We start from the raw sequence: 20884 nt of genomic DNA on the forward strand, positions 1-20884 counted from the left end.
GGCATGTCGATGATAGAGCACAGTCTATTAGGACAAAAGGACTTCGAGTACATCTTTGAGAATAGTCGAATCACTTTGGGTAGTCGACGTCTATCAGTCAAGACAATCTCTTTTCAATTTTATGTGTTTCGATTTTGGATTTCGCCGCCGCTAACTCTGTAATTTGTCGATTTTATGTGGTTTTATATGTTTATTTGTTAGCGTTTTGAGATACTGATGGTTTCGATCTAACGCTTCTTGCTCCGCCCAACACACAATTCACTGCACAACGTTAACAAATCGCACGCTATACTACTCGCTATGCTACTCGCAATCGCTACTCTCGAACGCCTTACGCGGCTGTGAAAAATAGGTGAATACGTGCAATATATGTAGGTGAATACGTGCTTCTGTCCTTACGTGGACTATGTGCCTCCGTGTCTATGTGCTTATGTGGATTATGTGCCTACGTGACTATGTGTTCATATGATTGGATGTGTTCCTGAGCTTTATATCGGGCAGCGCGAGAGGATACTATAGACTATGCTAGATTTTATCGAAATTTGTGTCTGAGTCCTATGGCGATGGCTGTTGCAGACAATGTCGTCATTTGGATCGCACACTTCCCGAGCCGCCCACAGAAACCATGAGGACAAACGTATCGCTGCTCTAGTCGCAAAGCAGATGGCTAAGGTCACTCCGCAAATTGTCAGCGAGCTGAATGAAAACACCAGCAAGTCCTCTGAAGAATCTAGGACTGATTCTCTTAAGTCTACTTTTAGCTTCAAGCAGTTTAAGGCCTGCGGACCCAAAGAATTCACCGGAGAAGACGGGCCTACTGCCATGTTTCAATGGTTCGATTCAATTGAAGTCACCCTGCGCCAAAGCGGCTATCCTGAAGACCTACGCACTATTAACGCCACTGGCGTTTTCCAGTCCAGGGCTCTGGACTCGTGGACTGCCGAAAGAAACAAATGTGGGAATGATGCAGCTTATGGGCTCACATGGGATGAGTTAAAGGACATCATGATGAAGGAGTTCTGCCCTCTGACGTGATGTCGTGGGTCACGCAAATTTAATCCCCAAACAACTATAGATAGTGGTAAGAGGGTATCGAACTCAGGGAGTATGTGGAAGGTATGTCGATTGTATAGCTTTGTACTTAAACTAAAATTAAACTAAATTGCAGAAATTAAAATTCAAGAGTTTGGATTGTTGTTTTAGAAAACTAAACTAAAAACTAATTTCAAATCAAATGTTGGTTGTAAAACAGATTAGGAGAGAACAATGATCACCTTAGGTTTCAGTTTCTTTAAACAATTGTGTGTAATTCCAACTAGAAAGAGTTACATAGACATAACTCGTGTATAGATGATTGAAGTGATAAAAGGGACAAAGTACTCGGATTATATAAACGCGAGGTTGTTTCCCGATGACCAATTAATCAATAACCACCCCTAACCCTTCCCGTGATATCTCGATTGCCAACGGCACCAAGAACATACGATTAAGACTAGAAATTGCAATATCGATTAACAAGTCACAAGCAATCAAACACACACCATGATATTCAAGCAACGCAAATTATCATTCTAGAAATTCAGAAATAAAACACACAAAAGTTCAAGAAACTTTCACCTAAGATGATCACCGAAGAGTTTAGCCGGACATGGCTTGGTGAATCATCATCATAATCAAACCAATGTTCATACGAATCGAAAATACAAACCGGATGATAGCAATTGTTCAAAACCAAGCCAAAACAGCAAAAATTGCCCCCAAGATGTTCTCTAACCGTCCAATGATGAGGAATGATGAAAAGACACCATCAAACTACTTAATTATGGCAGTTACATGTTTCTTCGCAGATTCCACCGTAATTTACGGCTCCACCGTAAATTACGGTGGACAGTAAAATGTTACGGTGTGTAGAGACTGTGTTACGGTGGGGAACAACTGAAATCCAGGTCCACCGTAAATTACGGTAGGACCGTAATTTACGGTGATGAGCTGACTTGTCTTCTTTGTTTTGTCTCTTGTTCCACGCTCGACCCGTTCATCACCAAAGTCTCCAAAACTGCATTTAATCCGTCTTTTAGCTCCCAAACCACACCTGAAACATAAGCAACAGTAGTTATCTAATTCAAGATAATTACACGATTAAGTGAAGGATTATTTCATCTTTTATCATGCTTAAGGGTTTGTCCAATGGACCACCCGTCACCCTCCCCATGAGCTTCAGAAGCTGGAGGACGAGTTCTGGCACATCAAGCAAGAGGGTGGCGGCAACGCTGGTCTAACTGCCCGCTTTAAGCAGCTGAGTATCATATGTACCGGCCAAGTTACTACTCCCGAGATAACCATCAAGAAATACATCCGTGCTTTACCAGATTGTGTGGCTGACTTCGTGCAAGCCGCGAAGACAACAACTATTGAGGAAACCTTCACTGCCGAGATCAATGATAAGCGAGTTCGGGCTGGTTACTTTGATAAACCCACCAAAAATCTTCACCAAGCTACCGTTGCTCCCACCGTTGAAACCGCCGCCGCACCACAAGCTTCGAAGTCCTCCCGCCACATGAGAAAGAACAACAATAACAGTAGCAAGAATTGTGCTGTTACTACCGCTCCCCTCCAAGCTGTCCCTGCTCAACCGCAACCTCAGAACCGCTAAGTAGCGGCACCGGTGACCAATGCACCGCCGGCCAAGCGTGCATATACTGGTCCTCACCCGCTCTGCCCGACCTATACCTATCATCATCCTACTAGGATTGCATGTAGATTCTGTGTTCACTGCAACATGTACAACCACTTTACTGCTAATTGTCGTACTGGTCCCCGCCAAGCTCCAGCTCAAGGTCAAGCTCCTGCACCACCAGCTCTCCTTCCTGCTCCATAGGGCCAACAAGCAGCTCCTGCCCCCGCAGCTCATGTAAGAGCCTGCTTTGCATGTGGTGATCCCAACCACTTTGCAAACATGTGCCCCAATAGAGTGGTGAAGCAAGAGCCACAACAACAGCCGCAACAACATCAACAGCAGCAGCCTCAGCAGCAGCAGCCAGCAGCCCGCGGACGTGCTTTCAATATCAACGCCCGCCAGGCTCAAGCAGACAACAATGTGGTTAATGGTACATTTCTCGTCAATGGTATATTTGCTTTGTGTTTGTTTGATACTAGAGCAGATAACTGTTTTGTATCGTTCGAATTCGAGAAACTTCTAAAGCGTAGACGCGCCCATTTCCCTACGACGTTCGACGTTGAAGTTGCCACTGGAAGAACCGTCACTGTTAATTCCATTCTACGTGATTGTACTCTTGAGCTCAACAATCACGTCTTCCCTATCGACCTTATCCCGATGCAGCTTGGTAGTTTTGACATCATAGTAGGCATGGATTTTCTTCAGGAAAATTATATTGAAGTCGTTTGTTTCGATAAGATGTTTCGTTTCTCGCTCGCTAATGGTGATCAACTTTGTGTGTACGGCGAAACTCCTTCAAAAGACCTCAAACTCATGTCGTGTATCCAAGCGAGCAAGTATCTCCGCAAGGAATACGAAGCTTTCTTGGCTCACTTCATAGTAGCGGAGAAGGAAAAGAAATCGAAGGCAATAGATAAGGTGCCTGTGGTTCGTGATTCTCCTAAAGTCTTTCCTGATGATCTACCTGGTTTACCGCCCTCTCGTGATATTGACTTTCGTATTGATCTCATTCTTGGAGCAAATCCTGTCGCTAAAGCTCCCTATCGCCTCGCTCCGTCTGAAATGCGCGAACTCTCGAGTCAACTCCAGGAATTTCTTAACAAAGGCTTCATTCGCCCTAGCAGCTCTCCTTGGGGCGCCCCAGTTCTTTTCATCAAAAAGAAGGACGGGTCGTTCCGGATGTACATCGACTATAGGGAGTTGAATAAGTTGACTATCAAGAATCGCTATCCCCTGCCCCGAATCGATGATTTGTTTGACCAATTACAAGGCGCAACGTGCTTTTCGAAGATTGATTTACACTCAGGGTATCACCAGTTAAGCATTTAGGAGGAAGATATACCGAAAACCGCTTTCCGAACTCGATACGGCCATTATGAATTCATCGTAGTGCCCTTTGGTTTAACCAACGCACTCGCGGTTTTCATGGATTTGATGAATCGTGTGTGTAAACCATTTCTTGACCGTTTCTTCATTGTATTCATCGACGACATCCTTATCTATTCGAAGTCAAAAGCCGAACACGCGCAACATCTACGTTTGGTTCTCGAACTACTCCAGGGGAATCGACTCTACGCCAAGTTCTCCAAGTGTGAATTTTGGCTAGAGGAGGTTCAATTCCTCGGTCACATCGTTAATAGCCAAGGTATACACGTCGACCCCGTGAAGATCGAAGCTGTTAAGAGTTGGGTTACTCCAAAATCACCATTCGAAGTTTGTTCGTTCCTCGGATTGGCGGGCTATTACCATCGATTCATCGCTGACTTTTCTAAAATCGTCGTTCCGCTTACTTCTCTCACGCATAATGACAAGCCTTTTGTTTGGGGGACTGAACAAGAGACTGCCTTTCGAACTCTGAAGCATATGCTCTGCAATGCTCCTATCCTCGCTCTCCCCGACGAAAACGATGACTTCGTTGTCTATTGTGATGCCACGAACCTTGGTCTTGGTTGTGTCCTCATGCAACGGGACAAGGTTATCGCCTACGCGTCTCGACAACTCAAGATCCATGAGAAGAACTATACAACCCACGATCTCGAGCTTGGTGCAGTTGTTTTTGCATTGAAGATTTAGCGACACTACCTTTACGGTACCAAGTGTACGGTCTTCACCGACCATAAGAGCGTGCAACATATCTTGAATCAAAAGGAACTGGATATGCGCCAACGCCAATGGGTCGAACTCCTCAACGATTACGACTGTGAGATTTGTTATCACCCTGGCAAAGCAAATGTCATGGCCAATGCTCTAAGTCGATTACGCTATTTGCATAGTATTCGTAATACTCACGCCCAACACGACCTCGAAGCTCTTATTCGTGACGCCCAAGACGCCTGTTTCACCGAACGCACCCTAAAGGAAGAACGAATTCTTGGTTCCGAAAGCCGATTAGAAAGCAAATCGAACAGTATTCTCTACTATCTCGACCGCATCTGGATTCCAAGTCGCAATAACCTTCGAGATATATTGTTGACTGAAGCGCACAAGTCTCGATATTCCATTCATCCTAGTGCCGACAAGATGTATCATGACCTTCGTCTACGGTACTGGTGGCCTGGAATGAAGAAGGATATCCCAATCTATGTTTCGAAGTGCTTGACTTGTTCGAAAGTCAAGGCCGAGCAATAAAGACCCTCTGGCTTACTCGTGCAACCCGAGATCCCGATGTGGAAATGGGAGAGTACAGCTATGGACTTTATAACGAAACTTCCTCGCATACCTTCAGGTCACGATAGCATCTGGGTTATCGTTGACCGTTTGTCAAAATCTGCTTATTTTCTGCCAATACGAGAAGACTACAAAGTAGAACGATTAGCACAGATCTACACCGACGAAATCATCTGTCGGCACGGGACGCCTCGTGACATCATCTCTGACCGCGATGGTCGGTTTACCTCGCGTCTTTGGGAAACGTTTCAATCTGATCTCGGTACTACTCTAAATCTAAGTACCACTTTCCATCCCCAAACCAACGGTCAGACTGAAAGAACGATTCGTACCCTTGAAGACATGCTTTGCTCGTGTGTCATAGACTTCGGTGGTAATTGGGACGCGCACTTACCTTTGGTCGAATTATCGTACAATAACAATTATCACTCTAGCATTCAAATGGCACCATTTAAGGCATTATACGTAAGAAAAATAATGATCGCCTATTGTGTGGCACGAGATCGGAGATGCGCAATGTTGGGATTGAACCCTAACAGAGGAACAGATAATGTAAAGCCAAAACCGGATCCCATCAGTGGACCATCAATAAGCAGCAGTTTATCCTATACTCTCCCCTTAACAGTGGTTATCTAACAGCTGATGAATCGTAAGTGCTGCTCAACTACAACAACTGATGAACCAAACACTGATGATACCTTAAAGACTGCTGAAGACAAACACTGATGCTCTATCTACTGCTGTTTCCCAAGTACTGCTGAAGATTCAAGCACTGCTCTCTCAAAGACTGATCACCTCTGAAGAAAGCACTGAAGATTCAACATCTGTGCTCAGGCTACAACAGTGGAACGTGAAGCAGTAGTTTTCCTTAGTTTTTCTTTTTACTACTTATCAGATGTTACATGTCAGTAGTTTGTATAGAACAGTATTTGTAGTTTGTTAGGTCGTTAGATGTCACTATCATGGTGACGTCAGCTGAGGTAGATCAGTAGTTTGGTTTGCCTATAAATATGACAGTATTCTGTACTGTTATATTTGATTCATTTTGAGTGAGTTCATCTCCTCAATTCAATCCTTTCATCTTGTGCAACCAACTCTGGTGTATCAGGCTGAGGGGGAGTTTAGATTGTAAGCTTGCTGTAATCATTTGCTTTCTATTGTAAATCTTTTGACTTAATGAAAAGCAATTGTTTATCAATCTATATTTTCCTTTGATTATGTTTACAAAGTTTACTACTCATTTCCGCTGCGCTTATTATTCGTTTTATGCAAACAAACACAATCATGATGGCCCCCAGATCCTAACAATTGGTATCAGAGCTTGGACAGTCAAATTCGATCTAACAATCAATTTGACATAACAGTTCAGCTCAAAAGTTATTGATACTAAAGGATTGGTTGTATTCAGTTGAAAAACAGAGTAACGAGTGAATCATGGTCAAAATGGTTATTCAAAAACTCTGTAAATCAACCAAGATGTCATATGACACACAAATCTCACACAACAAGTGTTTTCATGCATATGTCACTCATAGTTTTCAGATCTATAAAATATCTGATAAATTATGGGATCGTTCGATGTTTTCAAGATTGATTTCAATTGCTGTGTCGATATTTGTGTTGTTCTCAATAAACACTAAAGTATGTACCTCAGTTCAGCAAAACTTGTGTTCATCCAAAGCACTAGAATGCTGCTGACATAGAAAAGAGGGAATAAAACTTTAGTCAAAATTTCTCATGTGCTCAAAGGCAAGTTGAGTACCTTCAAAAGGTCCAAATCAACCTTGTCTAAAACACATTGAGGAAATAAGGTGTCAAAACAGTCCTAATCATAAGTGATGTGAGATCTGAAATAAAATATGGTCAAAAATGTTCAGATCTCTCAAAACATTGCTTCAAAATGAATGGACAAAGTATGTTCAAAATATAATCTCCTAGTGAGTATGTCTGAACATATGAATAAAAAGGGTAAAAAGGGAAAAGAAAAATGAACAAATCTCAAAGTGTGGCTATCTCAAAAACTTTTGAAATCAAAAGAAAAGAGTATAAGCATAAAACACTTATGAGGTTTAAAAGTTAGATCATCAGTGGTCATCATCATGCAACTGTGTGCATTCATCAATACAGGAATTGTTCTGGTAACAATAGTATCTTCAGTGATGGTGCTTAAAAGGAATTTACAATCAATTGACAAGAAAATGACCCAAACAATGGTCAAAATAACTTGAGAATAATATGATCATGAATTTACTGGAAAATTGTCGGATCCTTTTGATTATTTTCAAAACTTCCTTTGATTTTTGTTAAGTTGTTTTCCTCTTAAATAAAAACCAGATGTATTTTAAAAATATATATATATATATATATATTATGATCTTTTACTCATTTTTTTTTGTAAAAGTTCATCTCTGGTCTGGATGTAATTACCTTATTTTTGTGTGTAATTACTATCCCTAAAACTGATCAAAAGGAAATGACACACATATCAAGGTCATGTTAAGCTCAAGTTTGGTTTTCACAGATCAAAAATTGATTGCAAATTGACTTAGACTAGTGAGATACTCATGTTCTAGTTCCAGTAATTAGACACAAAATGAGCAGCTCTAGTAGAAATGTTTTCATCATCTGGGATGCTAAACCATTGTCTAAATTAATAGACATTTGGCAAATCCTTGAACAAAATTCCTGTAGATAACTGCTGACAATTTAATCTTGATAATTTACATCTAAAATGTATTTTGTTAAGAATAGCATCTCAAATGCTCAACAGATGTTAGATAAGATACTGTGCCTTCACAAAGCAAAATCAAGTTCTACATCTGAACAAGCAGATGCTAACATTGTTTGTCAAAAGTTGAAATACTGCTGCACTATCAGTTGTTGAACCAATTTTATCTTCTACCACTGTTGTTTCTAAAGTGCTGTTGTGCCTTAACATCTGCTCACTAAAGTCTGTCCACTGCTAAAGTGTCAACCTCTGTTCTCCAAAAACTGATGTTTAAAATCTTTGTCCCATCCACTGCTACATCCACTGTTTCATTTTATTACCGTTGTAACTACTTATACTTGATCCATCAGTAGTTGTCAAAACAACTGTCCTCCATTATTTACCATTCCATCAGATGTTTGACACGTGGTCAGTTTTTAGCCTTCAGATCAAAATAACCGCTGCCACATCAGCAATCACTTTTCCCTAAATAAAACCCTGATTAAATCCAAACAGGGTTTTACTGTCGAATTGAATTCCAAAAGTTCTCTTCTCATAGTAGTTTCCCTCTCATAACTCCAAAAAAAAAAAAAAAACTTCTTCGATCTTCTTCATCCAAAATGACGAAACCAAAATCGAAAACAAAATCAAAACCATCATCTTCCTCCACAACAGCAGATGCCACTCAAATGGCCGCTGAAACACCGGAGATTCGCTACAAAGCTCCACACAACTATGTAGGTATACTCACAAAACCTACCGATAACCACACCTTCGACTCCATCCTTGACATCCTTTCTGCATCAAAGTACAAAACTTTGATAACAGCAGACGCTCCTATTTACCTTGATACCCAGAGAGAGTTCTGGAAAAATGCCACCCTTGAAAAACAATGAGATATCATCGCCGCCATCAACTCCTCGATACAGGGTAAGAAGGTAAACATCTCACCAAAATCCATCTCTGAAACCTTTAAACTCGATGATTTAAATGGAAAAACCTCATTTACAAAAGACGAGTTGGTAAAGGATTTCATGAACAGGGGCTATGCAGAACAACCAAATAGGGATACCCTACAAAAGGGTTACTTCCCTTCTGCACCCAGATTTTTATTCCACACACTGCTCATGTGCGTTTCTAATAAAACAACGTCTTTTAATGAGATACCAACAAAAATCCAATGCCTGGGGTATGCAATTTTAAACGATAAAAACTATAACTACTCCCAGGAAATATTTGATGATTTGGTAAAGAACGTTGATAATAAAGCATTTCTGCTCTTTCCAAGATTTCTAAGCTATTATTTTGAACAAAAATTTGTTGAGAAAGATGCAGACTTGCCCAAACAAGGTGTCTCATTCAAAATAAACTGTTTAACAATTGAAACATTTTCGAGAATGATGGCACCAATAAAATTAAAAACAAAGGAGGCTGAACAGGTTTTAGAAACTGCTACTGATCCTCAAGCAACCACTGCTAAGCCCACTGCTCCAGGTGATCAAAGTAGCACACCCACTACTTTGAAACCAACACCTGCCACCAAAAAGACCAAAAGAAAAACTTCCAGAAAACCCACCAAACCCACACCAAAGGCAACTCTGGAAGATGAGATCCTAGAGTCAATGCCAGTGACAACACAAAAGTCACAAGAAACCACTGCTGCTACTTCCTCACAGCAGATGGAAAAAAGATCTCAACCTCAGCCTAAAACTCCTCCTGCATCCTCACAAAAGGATCAGGTTGTAAGCACAGGGACACCAAATTATGAAGCTCTGTATCCACTCGGATCCATCTTCCACAGTCCTGATCCCAAGGACATGTCTCTTTCAACACCCATACCCTCACCAATCATATTACCACAATCAATAATACCCTTGTTGCATGCAGTTGATATGGCACAGACACAAACCAGTTCCTCTCTGTCACCTATTACTGAGAGCATACCTCCACAAGTGACTGGGTCTGATGTTCATGCCTCTGCTAACCCAGCAACAGCTGAGGAGGTTACACCCCCTGAGTTACAAGTAACTCTCGGTGGTAGTTCAAATGGAGCAGCAACTACAACTGATGGATCAACAGATCTTCAGTTGGACAGTTGTTACATAACTAAGACTCCCTTGAAGGCAATTTCTTCCATGGCAACATCGGTAACCACCGGTGAGTAATCTTTAACTACTGGTAACATCAAAGGATTATCAAGTGCCGAAGAAAGAAGTCCCCAGTACCAAGAAAAAGGGGCATCAATGGATGACTTTTGGGCCACAGCTCCTAAGTCACACATTGATACAACCACTGCTGGTGGGGATTCAGATGATCCTGTTAATTCAGGTGATGATTCAAAGTACAATGAATTGACGGCCAGAGTTGAAAATCTAGAATCTTCTGTTGCCGAAATAAAAGATATGGTGCAGCAGCTGCTAGAAGCTCAAAAAGCCCAATCAACTGTTCCTCCTGCTCAAGCACCTGCTCCACAAGCATTTGCTGCAAATGAGCTTTGGAATATCTTCCAGCCCATGCTTGAACAACAGCAACAAATGGCTCCTAAAAAGCATGCTAATCAAGTACAAATACTGACCAACATGGTGGAATCTCGGTTCAAAGACACTCAAGCAGACATCAAGGCTATAAAAGCTAGCATACAAAAGACTGCTCAGAGTGAGAAAGGTCCATCTACCATTCTCTTCATGGATACACCCCTGGCTGATAATGCCAAAAAGGGGGAGAAAATCAAGCTGAAAAAGAAAGGTATAGAAGATGGGTTGTACATTGAACCAGAGAAACCCAAAACCACAAAAACTTCAACTCAAACAGCTGATACAACAGCAGTTACAAAAACTACTGTCTGTAGCCAAACAGCTGCCATCTCATCAACACACACACCTCCAACACACACAACTACTGTTTCAACACACACCACCACAACTACTGCTCCACCACCATCATCATCTGTGTCTATAACACAAAAACCACCACTATCATCATCTACAATCATATCACCACCACTGCCTCCTGCCACAAAGCAGAAGACAGCAGATGTTACAACATCTGTTGTAATGACAACAGTGGTTGAAACACCAGTTGTTTCAACTACTGTCAGTCAGTCACAGTCACAAACCACTGATCCACCCAATACATCACCAGCCTCCCCTCCATTAAAAAGGAGAAGGGTTTTCATTCCTGATGATGAGTCACCACCACCATCACATCCTCCATCCCCTGCTCAAAAGCAGAAGACATCTGCTGACACATCAGCAGTTGTAATGACAACAGCAGTTGAGACACCAGTTGTTTCAACAGTTGTTAGTCAACCATCCACCACTGCTCTATCCTCTCCTATATCTCAACCAAAGCCCTTTAGCAGAAAAAGGAAGCCAATACCTGCCAATGAGGGAACACATGATCCTAATGCTGCAAAATATCCTCTGGAAATTGAAGCTCTCAAAAATGAGATGAGGCAATTCTATACAGAAGAAGATCCTTCAAAAAGAAGATTCTCCTCACTCATAGGCTACATGCCACCAGAGGATATTGATGATTATCTCAAAATAAAGGCAAGGCAAGCTAAAGTAAAAGCTAACGTTGACAGTGAAAAGGAAAGTCTAAGCGAAGTAGGCATTGCTAAAAGACTGGAGTTCTACCTTGCAAAGGTAAAGCAGATAGAAGAATTTGCACAAGAGCTAGAAAAGGAAAAGGCTGATCAAAAGAAGAAGTTAAGAGAACAACTTCTAGCCTTCATCATGAAAGAAAAGTTCTATCCTGCTGAAGAACAACAGTTTAAGGAATGGCCATTAGTAGCTTTAAAGCATGAGGCTGAAAGGATCCAAAGAATCAAGAATGATCCTTCAAAGAAGAAAAATGCTCCAAACTGGAGTAAATACAAAAAGCTCATTGCTGACCTCACTGCTGAATATAAAGGAAAGAAAAAGGAGTTAGTGGATGCTAAGATGAACACTGCTGAAGCCATATCAAAATGGTCTAGGCAGCAAACTGATGAAGCCTATGAGAGGCTAAAGAAAAGGAAGAAAACTGCTTCAGATGCTTCAAAGAAAAGAGAACAGATGATGAAGCTTGAACAGAAAATTGAAAACCTCAAGACAATGTTAAAATCAGCAGACAGTCCTACTCTTGGGTCAAATCAAGATGAAGGCAAACAGCTGACTGAAGAAGAGGTCATAGAAAAAGAAGCAGAGTATCTCAAGGACACCATCTTAAAAATGGGTCTGAATGAAGACAGCTCATCAAAGCTTCAAAACCTTTTTAAGAAGGTACTCAACAAACCTGCATCTCCAAGCACTGCAAAAGACAAGATAGAAGTTGAAAGACAAGAACTTATTGAACAAGAAACTGCAGAAGATATAGTTGCAGCAGACAAAGTCATTGAAGAAGCTTTCAATAGAAAGTCTGAAAGTCTGCAGATGTTTTCAAGGCCATCATCTCTCAACTCATCTGAAAATAAATCTCTCCCAAGAAACCCATTAGGCTTAAAAATACTAAAGTGGATGTCTGATCAAAAGACCCACGTATTCACCTTGGTCAGAGCCAATGGTGAGGTGAAGTATATATCAAGGAAAGAAACACTTGGCCTAAGTGTTGAAGATTTGCAGGACCTCCTTGAACTCTCACTGTGCAGGGATGAAGATGACCAGCAGTGCCAAAGAATTTGAAGCTGAATTTAAGGAACTAGCTAAGGCACTCTTGATGAGTAATAAAGGTCCTGAATAAGGAAGGGTTTTGGCATTATCTGTTCCAGGGGGAGATTGTTGGGATTGAACCCTAACAGAGGAACAGATAATGTAAAGCCAAAACCGGATCCCATCAGTGGACCATCAATAAGCAGCAGTTTATCCTATACTCTCCCCTTGACAGTGGTTATCTAACAGCTGATGAATCGTAAGTGCTGCTCAACTACAACAACTGATGAACCAAACACTGATGATACCTTAAAGACTGCTGAAGACAAACACTGATGCTCTATCTACTGCTGTTTCCCAAGTACTGCTGAAGATTCAAGCACTGCTCTCTCAAAGACTGATCACCACTGAAGAAAGCACTGAAGATTCAACATCTGTGCTCAGGCTACAACAGTGGAACATGAAGCAGTAATTTTCCTTAGTTTTGCTTTTTACTACTTATCAGATGTTACATGTCAGTAGTTTGTATAGAACAGTATTTGTAGTTTGTTAGGTCGTTAGATGTCACTATCATGGTGACGTCAGCTGAGGTAGATCAGTAGTTTGGTTTGCCTATAAATATGACAGTATTCTGTACTGTTATATTTGATTCGTTTTGAGTGAGCTCATCTCCTCAATTCAATCCTTTCATCTTGTGCAACCAACTCTGGTGTATCAGGCTGAGGGGGAGTTTAGATTGTAAGCTTGCTGTAATCATTTGCTTTCTATTGTAAATCTTTTGACTTAATGAAAAGCAATTGTTTATCAATCTATATTTTCCTTTGATTATGTTTACAAAGTTTGCTACTCATTTCCGCTGCGCTTATTATTCGTTTTATGCAAACAAACACAATCATGATGGCCCCCAGATCCCAACACGCAAATTACAGGTCCTGAGTTGTTGCAAGAAACGACTGACAAAATCCTCCTAATTCGAGATAATCTGCTGAAAGCTCGGAGTCATCAGAAAAGTTATGCCGATAGACGCCGCAAGCCCCTTGAATTTGACGTTGGCGATCACGTACTCCTAAAGGTATCACCTTGGAAGGGTGTGATCAGATACGGAAAGAAAGGAAAGCTCGCGCCTCGATATGTTGGACCCTTTAAAATCCTGGAAAGGATTGGCAAGGTGGCCTACAGACTCGAACTACCGGAGGAACTTAGCAACGTCCACCCGACTTTCCATGTATCGAACCTCAGAAAGTGTCTGGCCAAGCAGAATTTACATGTACCACTTGCGGATCTACAAATGGACAAAACATTACACTTCATGGAAAAGCCTGTCGAGATCAAGGACCGAGAAACCAAGAAACTCAGGCGCTCACGCATTCCCATTGTAAAGGTCCGCTGGGAAGGCTAACGCGGCGCAGAGTTCACCTAGGAACTCGAAAGTGACATGAAGGCGAAGTATCCACAGCTCTTCGTTACGCCTGCGTCTTAATTTCAGGACAAAATTCCCTAAAGTAGGGGAGGCTGTAACACCCCGCTTTCTCAAAGTCAAAGTACAAGTCAAAGTCAAAGTCAAAGTCAAAGGAAGAAAAGATTGCTAAATGCGATCTGTCACTCCTTGCTTAATTATTGTTTGAACTCTTTGACTTGTAATCTATACTCTATTTTATGTTACTTTAGTTGTATTATGTGGAGTAAATGTAATAATCGCAGTTTATCGCTAATTGACTTATCGCAATCTCATCGCTATCGCATCGCAACTCGAATTATGGTTCTGAATATTGTTTTATGTGTGTGTGCTATTTATGTGTTACTTGTGCGTGTTTATATTTGTTTTATGGTGATTAATCGAAAACATAATCGCATCTCCATCGCAACGCAATCTTATCGCGGACTCGAAATATAAGGTTTACTTCTATGTTGAGTGTTAGTTAGGTTATTTATGTAACTATTGTTTAATACTATCGCATCTCTTACTCGAAACGCATCGCAAATGCTCAATGCATGAAAGGAAACGTCGCAAAACAACTCACTGCAGCCCTTCGATCGAATGACCATTCGATCGAATGGTCATCCGTCCGGATGACCATCCGATCGGACTGCCCTCCGATCCATCACAGTGCACCGCCTTTCCTCTTTTGTTACCTATAAATAGCACCTGTTACATCACTGTTCAAGTGATGTGACAGCTCTCGTTCGACCTGCACGTTCCAGCCCTATTTTCTCTTGATTCCTCGCGATTCTTGTAAGTTTCTACCCTAAATCTTGTACTTCTATGATCTACACACACTCCTTCATCTTTTTCACCATCAAATCTTAACTTTTCATAGTGAAATCGGCTGATTTGGGCTGTTCTAGGGTGATGTCATCATGGGTTCTCATGAACTTCAAAGTGTGACCTCATTCCACGAAGAACAACTCAGATCTAAGAGATGTCAACATGTTTAAACACTGATTTCACCTAAATCTAAACATTTTCAAGAGTAAAAGGATTGAAAGATGTTTTCATAACTTTCTTTCAACTCTTTTACACTCTTGCACTCCAAACCGATAGAATCGGAGCCCATTCAAGCCTTCTACTCATTCCTTAGCGAAGTGTCAGTCTGGGAATTGATTCTTATCAAAGGGACAACCGATTTATGGGTTGAACATGAACAACGGTCAAGAACAGTTAACTCCTCGAACGAGGTGATTCCCATCTGATCGGACGACTTGGACTTGATGGGGTTCCCGTTGCTTAACACGTTGTCCTACCGTCTCGGTCAAACCGCAAACTTTCTAAACGTAGTAAATTTTTACAAGTTTCAAAATGAACAAGTCACTGAATGGACTACCATCCGATCGAACGACAATCCGATAGGATGACTTGTGGTCTCAAATACTTAACATTTTACAAGTTTTCAATAAATGCCAATATCCAAACGAATGGTCATCCGATCGGACGACCATCCGATCGAATGACCATCCTGCTGTGAACTTGTTCTCTATGAAATGTCTCACCTGGAACGGATCGCCATCGGAGCGAACGGCCATCCGACCGGATGACCGTTCGACCGGACGTCCTGAAAGGTAGAGAAACTTCTAAGTTTTGAAAATGCTACAATGAAAACTTGAAAGCCATCATACACAAACACATCCATCCCAACCGAAGGACAATCCGACCGAATGGCTATCTGTCCGGATGACCATCCGTACGGATTGTCATCCGACCGAATGACCATCCGTCCGGATTATCATCCGATCGAATGGCCCTTCGTCACCCAGTTCACTCGCACCGTTTTACGCACCGTTCATCACTTATGCTATCGTTAACTGTTCAGGCTAATCACTCAGCACTCCCTTCAATCCAAGAGAGTGTTTACTTACTAAACACAATGTCACACCCCCAAAAATCCACACGCGGAGTACCACCGCTTGGAGGCGTGACATGACCAGGATCAAGCCACCAATCATATTGAACGTATATGTAAATAGTAAATGTCATTCTTCAATACGAAAGGTGTTTTCAAAACCAAACATAAACAAGTGTGTAGCGGAAGCATTAATGTAAAAACCCAAACATAAGTATTAAGTTAATATGTCATAAAAGTGTTTATCATAATATCCACAATCCGTGCCCACAACGACCGCGCCTCCCGTGCAAACTCCATAAGTACCTAAGGTCCTGCAAGGCATGTAACAGAGAGTCAATAACTAGTTGAGCGAGTTCACAGTTGGTTATTCGGTATTCGTGATAGATTAGTAAATCGTATGTTCATTTAGTAAACCATATATCGTATGCATTTGTATCGCAACCCTCTAGGCATGTGTGCGAAGATTAGTGGGGGTTTCCCAAGTATTCTAGACTAGGTATATTTGTATCGCAGCCCACCCGGCATGTGTGCGAAGTTTAGTGTATGGTTCGCAGCCATTCTAGGCATGTGTGTGAAGATTAGTTCAAATATCGCAGCCATTCTCGGCGTGTGTGCGAAGAGAAGTATTTGTATCACTAGTCTAGCAGTATCTATCAATAATCCTTCCTCTCCCAAGGCCCATAATACGTAATCCTGATATTAACTTAAGTATAAGAAATCTTCCAAACCCATTCTCGACCCCGGGGAATCCCATGCCTTGGTAAGAGTGTGAACTCACCTGAGTTACTAGTTTACAGTCGGTCAACCAAATCCTAATATGGTTATCGATAATGGTCAGTTTCGTAGCACATAGATCTCATACTCATTGCACATATTACACTAGTGATGTATCAAGAATACACATAGCACCTACTCAAAACAATTAATTATGTACATAACAGTTTGTTACCATCACATAGTATGCACAACAACGCATAGCATCACATAAGATACTACATTTAGTCTAACCATGCAAGTTCATATTCACTTCATGTTCCATCTAGCAACTTAACGATGCACAGCCCAAATCAATTTAAGGCCCAAGGTGATTTGTGCGACTGAGCCTCTAATATGCGACCGTATATAAACACGGAGTTCACATAATACACAAATAACATTCATATTTACATAAGTGTGCGATATAGTATACTCCATTCTATAACCTGGCCCAAACATACCGTGTGCGGCCCAACATCTAATAGACTAATTTAAGTGTGTGTGTTAAACAATTTTGTGCGGCCCAAACCCCCATTCCTGATTCGTGAATGAACAACTTAAACCCAACATAACATCATCATTATCACATTATGGTCAGTTCAATAACAAACAAAAGCATTTTCATTCTTTCAATACTAAAAGGAATCTGACATACAATTAATGTTAACAATCAGCCCACATTCTCACCTCAATAGTTAATCATTACAATCCATGAAAAATCACTTGCAAAACTCTGAATTTATATCAGACCAATCAAAGCAAGTCATCAGTTATCAATTAATGAGGAGAGCCTAATTCCCATTTTCGAGAGCACTAGTTGTCATCATATCAAAGATATATATGCATTAGTTAGTGGCACACATAATAACCATCACATGTCATCTGCCAATTCCTAGGCCAACATCTCTTTATTCAGTTTGGTTGCATTTTCAAAACAATTCTCATGAAAACCTTAGATCACAATCATGTGCAATTAGTAGTTACAATTATTATGCCTAGAATTTATACAACTTACAAAAATTCCTAGGATCATGCGATTAGTCTAAACACAACAACATTTATTCATAAATCATAACATTCACTAACCTGATTGTGAACTACAATAATGCCGATGTCGAGGGGGGTAGGGTTTCGATGTGAAGAGATTGCCGTCCAATGATAGAGGGTTGAGAAAAGAGTACGGTTTGCAAGAAGGGCTGTGACATCTAAAACATAATGCACGCAAATAATAGGAAGGGGTTGGGCTCGGTTTGGGCCTGAGATAATACAAGGAGCCACAATCAACTTATTATGAGTGTGCACAATGGTCGGCCCAAATCTATTATTTCCATTACAATCAAGCACGTCAACTAGTCACGTATAGTTCAACAAGTTACATCGAAACACACAAAGAGAGGTTTGAAATACGAGTTGTCACATTATCCCCAACTTGAAAGAAATTTCATCCCGAAATTTGGTACGTACTCACTGAGGAAGCTAGTTAAGTTGCATGGTTTTCCCGGTTTTCCTGGGGTGTCACATCCTCCCCCCGTTAATCTGGAATTTCGTCCCGAAATTCCATGGTAGCTTCAGCCTCAGTAGTGGTTGTACTGTTCGTGAATAATTGGGGATACTTTTCTTTCATCTGATCTTCACGTTCCCAAGTGAACTCTGGGCCACGACGGGAGTTCCAACGAACTCGAACAAGAGGTATTCTGGTGCGCTTGAGGACCTTAACATCCCGGTCCGTGATTTCAACTGGTTCCTCGACGAAATGTAACTGTGTATCGATAGTCAGCTCCTTCAAAGGAACTATGAGGGTCTCATCTGACAGACACTTCTTCATATTCGACACGTGGAAAACGTTGTGAACTACACCGAGTTCTGCTGGTAGGTTCAGTTTGTAGGCCACTTTGCCTATTCTTTCTATGATTTCGAATGGTCCGACATACCGTGGATTAAGTTTACCTCGTTTGCCAAAACGAACCACACCCTTCCAGGGTGAGACTTTGAGTAGCACTCGATCCCCAACTTGGAACTCGAGTGGTTTCCTGCGTTTATCAGCGTAACTTTTCTGACGGTCACGAGCCGCCGCCATGCGTTTCCGTATTTGTGCAATCCGTTCAGTAGCATCAACTACCATTTCTGGTCCTGTGATTTGACTATCCCCCACCTCTACCCAACAGAGAGGTGACCGGCATTTACGTCCGTACAATGCCTCGAATGGAGCGGCTTGAATGCTGGCGTGGTAACTGTTATTGTACGAAAACTCCACTAAAGGGAGATGCTTTTCCCAGCTACTGCCGAAATCGATAACACATGCCCGAAGCATGTCTTCTAAGGTTTGAATAGTGCGTTCAGACTGCCCATCCGTCTGAGGGTGATATGTTGTGCTCATGTCTAATCGAGAGCCAAAAGATTTGTGCATTGCTTGCCACAGTTCTGAAGTAAATCGTGCATCGCGATCCGAAATGATAGAGGTGGGCACCCCGTGCCTCGGGACTACTTCCTTCAAGTAGATGTCTGCTAATGTGGAGAACTTGTCTGTATCTTTAATTGCCAAGAAATGAGCAGACTTGGTGAGTCGATCCACGATCACCCAAATAGTATCGTTCCCACGCTGGGATCTAGGCAGGCCAGTAACAAAGTCCATGGAAATTTCCTCCCATTTCCACTGTGGTATCTTGGGTTGCTGAAGTAGGCCTGAGGGTTTCTTGTATTCCGACTTGACTCTCGCGCAAGTCAAACACTTGCTAACGTAAGTTGCAATGTGGGCCTTCATGCTAGGCCACCAATACGTTGTCCTGACATCGTGGTACATCTTATCTGAACCAGGATGTACCGAGTAGCGAGACTTATGAGCTTCGTCCATTACCAGCTCGCGTAATTTTCCATAATGTGGGACCCAAATACGCCCCGTTACGTAGTAGGCACCGTCTTCCTTCTGTTCTAATCGTTGCCTTGAGCCACGTAAGGCTTCAGCCCTTACGTTTTCTGGTTTGAATGCTTCTACCTGAGCATCTCGTATCTGTGCAGGAAAACCAGACTGAATAGTAAGTTGTAGTGCTCGCACGCGTCTAGGTAGAGTGTCTTTTCGACTGAGAGCGTCAGCCACAACGTTGGATTTGCCTGGATGGTACTTGATGGCACATTCGTAATCGTTCAGTAGCTCAACCCATCGACGTTGACGCATGTTCAATTCCTTCTGCTTGAAGATATGCTCGAGACTCTTGTGATCGGTGTAGATAGTGCACTTGGTACCGTACAGGTAGTGTCGCCATATCTTCAGCGCGAAAACAACAGCTCCCAGCTCTAAATCGTGCGTTGTGTAATTCCGTTCGTGAACCTTAAGTTGGCGCGAAGCGTAGGCAATGACTTTGTCGCGCTGCATTAACACACATCCAAGACCCTGAATGGATGCATCACAATAAACCACGAAATCGTCTGTGCCCTCTGGCAATGAAAGAATAGGTGCGCTGCAGAGCCTATCCTTTAGGTGCTGAAAAGCGGTTTCCTGAGTATTACCCCAATGGTAGGTGACACCCTTCTGTGTCAGTAGTGTAAGCGGCTGTGCAATCTTTGAGAAATCTTTTATGAATCGTCTGTAATAACCTGCCAAACCCAAGAATTGGCGTATTTCCGTTGGCGTACGCAGTGCAGGCCAGTTCCTGATCGAATCTACCTTGGATGGATCGACATGGATCCCATCCTTGTTTACCACATGGCCTAGAAAGCGGACTTCACGAAGCCAGAAGTCGCATTTTGAAAACTTGGCGTACAGTTGTTCCTTTCGAAGAAGTTCCAAAATAAGTCGTAGATGCTGCTCGTGTTCCTCCTGACTCTTGGAGTAGATCAGAATGTCGTCGATGAAAACAATCACAAACTTATCTAGGTAGGGCTTGCACACCCTGTTCATAAGATCCGTGAAGACTGTCGGTGCGTTCGTTAGCCCGAAAGGCATGACTAGAAACTCGTAGTGGTCGTAGCGAGTTCTGAATGTTGTTTTGGAGACGTCCTCATCCCGGACTCTCAGCTGATGGTAACCTGACCTCAAGTCTATCTTGGAGTAGTAGCTCGACCCTTGCAACTGGTCGAATAAGTCATCGATTCGCGGAAGAGGATAGCG

This window comes from Helianthus annuus, chromosome 4 (genome assembly GCF_002127325.2).
Source record: "Helianthus annuus cultivar XRQ/B chromosome 4, HanXRQr2.0-SUNRISE, whole genome shotgun sequence".
NCBI classification, from domain to species: Eukaryota; Viridiplantae; Streptophyta; class Magnoliopsida; order Asterales; family Asteraceae; genus Helianthus; species Helianthus annuus.